Consider the following 9,481-nt stretch of genomic DNA (forward strand, 5'->3'; position numbering starts at 1 on the left):
GGACAGGGGAGGGGAGTGGGTGGTAAGGAACACTTTTTTTCTTGTTTTCCTACTGCAAAAACTAAGTGTGTCTTATGGTCAGGTGCGTCTTATAGAGCGAAAAATACAGTATTTACTTTATTTTTTCTGTGTTATATATTTTCTTTGATTTATATTGATTTACACATTTCTATGATTTGCTAGTTAACGATCTTACCAACTGGATATCCTGATCGAAGAGTGCATATTAATTAATAGAGGGATTGTATATGTGTATATGAAATATATACTCTATGTGTCACCCTTTTTATTTCTCTTCTATATGATGTTACATGTAGGCCTATGAAGAGTGAAGGCACCTGTGGTGTATTATTTTGCCTACTATAACTATATATGTTAGTGAATGTGATACTTATCGAAATTACCATTAGATTTTAATGCAACAGTGTTACATTATTTTGAGATTTTTTTTTTGTAGATTCTGGTGTTTTATAAGTTTTATGAAGACTAAGAGGAGTCTTTTTTATCTACATTAGTATAAGAGTAATTATAGTTGTTATCCTTGTTTTCTTCCACTGGTGCGTTTACAGTTTCTAGTGGGTGAATCAATGAATCTCTATGAGGAAAGTTCAGTGTCTCCGTGCAGAGGTTGGAGACAGTGAATGTCAGTCACACTGTGCAACACTGTCCCAGAAAGCACCTCTAGTAGCTATCTCAGGAGTGGTCAGTGGAGTTATAGCTAGGCTGTAATTTAAACACTGTATTTTCTCTGGAAAAAAAAAACCAGAGTTTACTACAAAAAGCCAGAAAGGAATGATTCTACTCACCAGAACAAATACAACAAGCTGTAGTTCTTCTGGTGACTATACTGTCCCTTTAAAGCTATATATCCGTATTCAAGTCACTATTTCTCAGTAAAGAAAGTCTGTAAAAAAAACTAAAATTATACTGTATTATTTGCACAGTCATAAAAACATAACATGAAGTACACACTTTACTAGAATGAAATCTCACGGCAAGAACCAAAGAATATCATTAACTTGGAATGTAAACACAGGGATCCATAGAAATGTTATAAAGGAACATAAAGATCTTTTAACTGACAGGAAATGTTTGAGAGGGGTTTGAAACCACAGAGTTATCTGGCACTCAGTCCTCAACTATATCACTAGACAAATTATCTTGTCCTGTAACAGTTTGGTTTGCTCGACCTAGAATGGTCTTCAGTTGGACCCAAAAGATTGGCTGCCGGTTCTGGTCTGAAGGCCACTCCAGATAAGTCTTGGCTTTCAGCATTTTTCTCAGCCTATAGAACCGTTTTGGGAGATCCTCGAATCTGACATTTTCCTTAACCACCAGGATGACATCTTCAAACGCATGTTCAATGTTCCTTTGGTGGGCAAAGTAAAGCTCGTAATTGCACCATTCGCTGTTGACAAAGCTGCGTGAGAGCACAAAAATGATCTTGCGGCTGTTTTTGATGTTGTCTATGATGTTGTCAATAATCCATTTCCCAGGAAGAAAGTCCCTCTCATGTACGCACAGCCTGTAAGGTGGAGTGGAATTCTCCAAACGAGATAACAGCACTTCCCTCACCCAATCTGTATCCAAATAGCTGTATGAGATGAAGGCATGATAGACATATTATCTGTTGTCCTCCTTTTTTGAACCGATAATTTTGCACGTGGCTCTCAGGTACCACGGAACATTATACTTCCAACATAGGATCATGCAGATAATGACTACTACAGCAGTAACATCCACTGATATAGCTACCACCAAACCCACGTCACACTGTAATTTCCCAGGTTTAAAATAATCAATTTTAGTGTCCACAAGGTTTTGTGGATGATAGCAATAATAAGAATCTGGACAGTTAAGTAGTGATATATTTTTATCAGAGAGGGTCTCTGTGATGAAGGCATATAAGTCACAATTGCAATAATATGGGTTGTTTCCTGCAGTTAGATTTCGTAGATTCAGCAAATATTTAAATGAACCCCCATCAATAACTCCGAAAGAATTGCCTTCTAGAGCCAAGACTCAAACTCTTCCAACCTGTGGGTATAAATTTGATTTTATTGTTACGGAGAATCAATACACGCAGGTTATTGGCTTGGTTAATATAAGTCATATTTAAGCGCTCTAGCTGAGAATTAGACATGTCCAAATACTCCAGAGTAAGGGGCAGGCAAGGAGAAATATCGTGAATCAATGCGTTGTTGTGTAAAATAAGAGTTGTTATTTTGGAAGGCCATTTGCAAGACTCAGTGCAACTCTCAATATCAAAACTAAGATCAACAACAGAGAGGTTGGACCATGTGGTAATTAACAAAGAAATTGTTCTGAGGCTAGTCATAATATTGTTACTAGCATTGAACGTCTTGATTGCAGGTAATGGAAGTTGGCAGGTTGGATTATACAGATACCTTGCCAAAAGACGGTTTCCTGTGATGTTAAAGATCTCTAAATTAGTCATATGAGTCCAAGCAACACATGGGACAAAATTAAAATTAACATTGATGATGTGCAAATTTCTGATGTTGCTGAACCAGGTAAAAGTCCAATCGAACCTCAAAATGTCTGGATTGGCAACATCCTGAATGATCAAAATTTCCAGTGACTGATTTCCAATTCTCTCGCCAGTCTTGTTGGAGTTTGGAGAACGGGCAAAATCTACAGACCGCAATAAGAGATCACGGATATTAGTTGGCTTCTAAATGTTTTTTAAGACCAGATAAAGGAGGTACTCCTTTATCTGGTTCCTCTGTAAAAGAAAAGTGAATCAACACCAACGTCCTTCAAGCCAGAGAAAATGTCCATGCTTTCGGTGTAGTAATTGAACTCAAACAAATTTCTGAAACGCATATTCTCAAAGGATTTCCCAGCAAAAACTTTCAAGATGAGAGGAAGAGCACCTGCATACGCATCCAATGTAATATCAAACCATATATCACGTGTATTCACCATGCTGAATGCCCCAACTTCATAACCTTCTAGGCTAGACTGAGTTTTTAAGGCAAATCTTTTTAGTGCAATGTCCTTAATGGGAACAAAGTCATCTTTCAATATTGTCTTCATCATTTGGCCACCAAAAGATAAATCCTTGAGGTTCACTATTTCTTTAAACACATTCCCAAGAGTGGAAGAGTTGTAGAAATTATTGGACATATCAAGAATTTTCAAATTCTTAAGAGGTGCAAGCAGCTCAGATGGCATCTCAGTCAAAGAGTTATTAAGTAAACTTAGGTTTTCCATAAGTATATTTGCGTTGAAAGAATCATTGTCTATACTGGATATATTGTTATAGTTCAAGTTTAATATCCTTGAATTGGATAAATGATAAAAGTCCTCCATTTTAATTTTTGTGAGTTTGTTGAAGGATAGATCCAGGTTCTCGACATCATGAGAGATACCTGTTGGCACTTGCTCAAGGTTCAGGTGAGAGCAGTCGACAAATTTCTTCTGAATGTCAATCTTACATGCACCCTCGGCAAGGTTAACTATCAGGAAACATATTAAAAGAGTGCTGCCTTTAAGTTTATCCATATCTATATTCTTCACATGCTCTAAAAAAACAAATAAACAACACATTTTTTAATAATAAAACACAAAATACAGCATGCACAAAACATTACAAACATTACAAGACCTAGTTCCTTGGTAGCCTATGTGATCTGAACACATGTTAATGAAGACTCAGGAGTCTGCTGTTACTGGTTTGGAATACCAAACAATATTGATATGGGCAACCTTCAAAATATGGTGATTATGAGACAATAGGATGAGCCAATCTCCATGGGTTGGGATATGGATATAATGAAATTACAGCTTCCTGGGGCAACAAATTCTAGTGGATAACATTGAGCAGAAATTACAATTTTAAGTCTGATTCGTCTTAACGTGTCCACTAGTTATTTGCCACTGACGGCCGGGTAGGTCCATAGCCCACTCACAAGGGATGAATTTCTACTCACCACAGCTGAATATACAAATCGCCGATAGTTACTGGACAAGTTGAAATTTTAAGCTCTGGATAAAGAACCCAGCTTTCAGAGATTATTATTATTATTTATAAAGCACCAACACGTTCCATAGCGCTGTACAATGGGTGGAATTACAGACACGTATTTGTAACCAGACGAGTTGGACACACAGGAACAGAGGGCCCTGCTCAATGAGCTTACATGCTAGAGAGAGTGGGGTAATGTGACAAAAGGTAAGGGTAGGGTAGAAAAGTAGGTTGTTAGGATAGCGTTCATTGAGGGCTTAGTGTTTTGTTTTGATGACAGTTACAGGAAAGAATCAGAATGCGGGGAAGAAAAGCGGTTCACAGTTTAATTGATATGCTTTCCTAAAGAAGTAAGTTTTCAAAGATTTTTGGAAGGAGTGGAGATTGGGTGGACGTCTAACAGAGAGGGGAAGGGCGTTCCATAGGAACGGTGCAGCCCTATAGAAATCTTTAAAGTGAGCATCAGAGGTAGGAGTACAAACCGAGGTTAGACGTAGGTCTCCGGCAGAGCATAGGGGCCTAGACGGGACATATTTGTGTATTAGTGAGGATAGGTAGGTGGGAGCAGCATTGTGTGGAGATTTGTAAGCAAGTGTCAGGATCTTAAAGTGAGCCCTATATCTTACGGGAAGCCAATGTAGGGACGGACAGGAAGACGAGCCTTGCCTCTGCATTCATTATAGACCGTAACGGGGCAAGTTGGGAACACTTAAGACCATTGAGAAGCGAATTACAGTAGTCAAGGCGAGAGAGGACAGCGGCAGGGCCAGATTGAGAGCCCAGTGGGCCTGGTGCTGACAATTATGACGGGGCCTAATTACAGAATCTTATCGACCAAAAACACTAAAACAGTTATATCTCTTGAGCGTCATGTATCTGATGCAGCTATAAGAAAACACATACTCTATGCTAATCTCTCTCTAATTTATGCTTTCATCTTTCAAGTAAATCCATACCCCCTAACAGCAGTGTCCAGTGAAGCAGGAAGTCAATGTGCAGGGTAAAAGAGTGTGCCACTGGCGCGAATCACGTGACCAGACCTGCCAAAAGGGATGAACATGCCCAAAAAGGGGGCATGTTTGTCCAAAGAATTGGAAGGCCAGCCTGGCATGAATGCACGTCAGACTGCCTGCCAATCATCCAGGCTGTCCAACTAAGGGCATACTATGCAGGCAGCACCCTGAGCTCGACATAAATGCATCAAATGATGCACCTACTCCAAGCTTTCTAAGGACTGTCCCCTAGCACTCACATGTCCTTATCATCTTACTAGCAGGCAGAAGTTCCTGGTATATAGTCTGGGACAGAGAAAAGGTGTATGTAGTGAGTGTAGAAGAAAGGGGACATGCCACAGGGTTAGAGAGACCAAAGTCTGCATTATCTAAACTAATTTTATTATCAGCCAGTCCACACAGGTTTTGTTCCCATGCATCCCTCTTAAGCTTCCAAACTTAAAGGGACACTATAGTCACCAGAACAACTACAGCTTATTGTATTTGTTCTGGTGAGTAGAATCATTACCTTCAGGCTTTTTGCAGTAAACACTGTCTTTTCAGAGAAAATAACTCTGATGGCCACCCCTTAGATAGCTGCTAGAGGTGCCTCCCTGGGGCAGTACTGCCTAGTGTGCAGCACTGCCATTCAGTGTCTCCACCCTCTGCATGCAGACACTGAACTTTCCTCATAGAGATGCATTTAACCAATTTATGTTCATGAGGAGATTCTAATTGGCCATGGCTATGTTTGACTTGTGCTGGTTCTGCCCCTGATCTGCCTAGTTGGCAGTCTCAGCCAAATCCTACGGGGAAGCATTGTAATTTGCTCAGACCACCACTTCTGATGATGTCAGCAGACAGAGTCAGTTCAGAGGCAGACAGGGACAGAGCCAGCAGCTGCAGACTTGAATACAAGTAAGAGTTCACTATATTTAGGGAGGCAAGAGGAAGTCAGGGGGGCTAAATTGTGGTTTTAACATAATAAGGAAATAATAAATACATGATTGTATTCCTGACCCTATTGTGTTCCTTTAAGCAAGAGTATGTGAAGAATAGTTAGGGTTGCCACCTTTCTTGTAAAAAAATACCAGCCTTATACATTTGTATAATTAGTTATGCGTGACATCACATGATGTAAATCACAAGGAGTGACATAAGAGAAAATTCTGTAAAATCACCAACAAACTACTCACAGTTTTATTCTGCTGTATAGATGGATTGCTCCCAGTGTCTCCCTGTCTCTCAGTGTCTCAGTCTCGCAAGTCACCCACTCTCTCAGTGTCAGTATCCCCATGTCGCCCAGTCCCCTAGTCTCCCAGTGTCACTGAGAGACTCGGGGACATTGAGACACTTGGGGACACTGGGAGACATGGAGACACAGACACTGGGAGAGTAGGGGAAACTGGGAGCCATGGGGACACTGCGACACTAGGGACACTGCGACACTAGGGACACTGAGACACTAGGGACACTGAGACATGACATGGGGACACTGTGTCCCTAGTGTCTCCGTGTCCCAATGTCTCAGTGCCTCCCAATGTCCCTATGTCTCACAGTGTCCCCATGTGTCTCAGTGTCCCCATTTCTCCCAATATCCTCTAGTGTCCCAGTGTTTTCCAGTGTCTTCAAGTGTCTCAGTGTCCCCAGGTCTCCCAGTATCTCCTAGTGTCTGTGTCCCCTAGTTTCTCAGTGACCCCTAGTGTCTCAGTGTCCCCAGGTCTCCCAGTATCTCCTAGTGTCTGTGTCCCCATCTGTTCCCCAGTTTCTCAGTGCCCCCTAGTGTCTCAGTGTCCCTATGTCTCTCTGCTGCCTTTCCCCCCATTCCTCACTTACCTGAGCTGTAGAGCTGCTGTGTAGTTGCTCCCCCACGGATCAGTGAGTAGTAGAGAGAAGCAGGAAGGAATATGCTGTTACTTCCTATCCCTGCCTCTCTCCACACACAGTGACCCCTACTGGCCGGTGCTGGTATTGCAGAGTAATTTCCGTTTATACGGAGAAAAATACCTGCATTTATATTGCCGGTATTACTGCAATACTGGTACTGGCCAGGCAGCCTCAAATACCAGCTGTGCCAGTAAAATACCAGTCAGGTGGCACACCTAAGAGTAGTGTGTAAAAAAAAAAAAAAAAATTAAAAAAAATGTTAATTTTTTTTTATGGGCCTTTTCCATAGGCTTGGGCCTGGAGCTGCAGCTCCATCAGCCCCTATGTTAATCCGGCCCTGATTAACACACTGATAGTGGAACACATGCACAGACTGACACAAACAGACAGGCGTATACACACACAGATACATACATACATCCACACCCACAGATAAAAACACTGGCACATCCACACACAGAGATACACACTTACACACACTGACACAGATATGTATACACACTAAGATACACACGGACAAAAAGTTACACATGCATGGGTGTATTTTGGTGCAGTCTTGACGTAGGAATGCTGGGATGTATACATTGCACACAGATGCACACTTACACTAACACTGAGATACACACAAGAACACAGATAGGAACACTAAGATACACATAGACACACGGGTACACATGCAGTGGTGTATTTGTGTGCAGTATTAGCGTTGGAATGTAGTAGTGTATTTGTGTGCAGTGTTGGTACTGGAATGATGGAATGTATGCATTGCCACACGCATAGATGCAAACTTACACAAACTGACACTCATATACACACACAGGTACACATACACAGACACGCAGGTACACATACAAACTGACACACAAGTACACAGACACAGGTATACATACACATAGATACACATAAACGCTGACACAAAGGTACACTGACACAAACACAGCCAGATATACACACACTGACACTCACACAGCCAGATGTGCACACACAGCCAGATGCGCACATACAGTCAGATACACACACACACACACAGTAAGATACATAAACATACAGTCAGATAAAAACAGTCAGATACCCACACATTTATAGCAATTTAAATAGTTTAGCCACCCTCCGGTCTCCTTACCTTTACAGAAGGGTGGCTTCCTTGGGGTCCAGTGGGAACTGGATGGCTGAGGTTGATGGGAGTCTGAGGAACTTGGCTACCTCAGTCCCTCTCCTCTTCCTGTATGTGCATCCTCCTTCTCCTCCACTTCCATGTGTGTCTCCTCCTCCCCAGCGGCACTATGTTACCTGGGAGGAAGTGACCTCACCTCACTTTCTCCCAGCAGGCAGGAAGACAGGGGCCCGGTCTAGAGCACTCTTAGAGTTCAGGGGCTTCACCTCCTGCAGCCCACCGGGAAATTTCTTAGTTTTCCGGTGGGCTGTTCAGTCCTGGTTGTGGACAGGGGGTCCCACGTGCAGCTGCTTTGGGTCCCCCAGGAGTTATTGGGCCCAGGGCAGCTGCCCCGTTTGCCCCTTGTTAAAGACGGCCCTGGACCCCTGCGACCCCTATATGTACGCCACTGCACACAGACATAAAAGGCACACAATCTAACACTCCCTGTGGCTTACCATCCTGTTCCCGGGTGGTTCGGTGGAAGACGTGCTTCTTTGTCTGCATCCACAGGAGGTGCAGACAGCTCCTTCCGCCGCCGCAGTGGAAAGGATCAGAGCGTTGCCATGGCAATGCACAGTAACGCTCTGATAGTAGGATGGAGAATTTCCAACTCCCACTACTCAGGTGGCTGTGGATCATCACCCTTCGCCCTAATTTGGCGCTAGAGAAAAGCCGACCCACTAGGAGCCAGACTGGCTCTGTCGATCCCATGCCCCGAGTCTGGAACTCGGCCATGCTACATAAAATGAGTGGCAGGAGAAGAGCGCTGTGCATTTTACTCCTACAGGTCATCCGGAAATTAGCATCCCTGGGCCGATGTGCACTAAGGTGGCCGCCTGTGACGTCTTATGATAGCGCTGGCCCTGTCAGCCGCACCCAGTCCAAGGCTTCAGACTGTTAGAGAAAGTGTTTTGGGTTAAACTGTAAATAGTTTAACACATTAAAGTGAGATGGTGCCATGATCCTCATCACACCATAACAACGTCATTGTGATGAAGGTGTTATGGTGGCCGGAGTATCCCTTTAAAGCCACAACCACAACTTGGAAAATCAGGTTGTTTATTTGCCTGTCATTTAAATGCTATTTTAGTTTTCAATTGGATTTCATTTCCATAGACATCATGCAGTCAGCCATTTTTCTTACATCATAGATCATCAGGTTCTATTGTGATGTCACCAGATAACACATTGTGATGTCACTGACCAGATAACAGATAATCCTGTTACTGCTGGTTACACTGGCATTTCACAAGCAGTTTCATTGCAGTGAGATGATTTACAGAGACAATGGGTAACGTTATTTCTATGATTGAACGTCCCCTGGTTTCATGGCTGGCGGGTACTCTACCCCCACCCAGGAATTCTACTAAAAAAGAATTCAGAAAACAGCCAAACATCCAGCCTTCTACGGACAGGTAAGTGGTCAGCGGCTGCATGTTTATTAGAAGATGGGTT

General features: G+C 42.7%; 1 pseudogene; it reads right to left on the bottom strand.

The window, feature by feature from the left end:
• Positions 1-940: 940 nt before the first annotated feature.
• LOC134582649 (toll-like receptor 2) lies at positions 941-8,761 on the bottom strand (annotated as a pseudogene).
• Positions 8,762-9,481: the final 720 nt, after the last annotated feature.

The sequence above is a fragment of the Pelobates fuscus genome, chromosome 13 (assembly GCF_036172605.1).
Source record: "Pelobates fuscus isolate aPelFus1 chromosome 13, aPelFus1.pri, whole genome shotgun sequence".
In the NCBI taxonomy this organism is placed as follows: domain Eukaryota; kingdom Metazoa; phylum Chordata; class Amphibia; order Anura; family Pelobatidae; genus Pelobates; species Pelobates fuscus.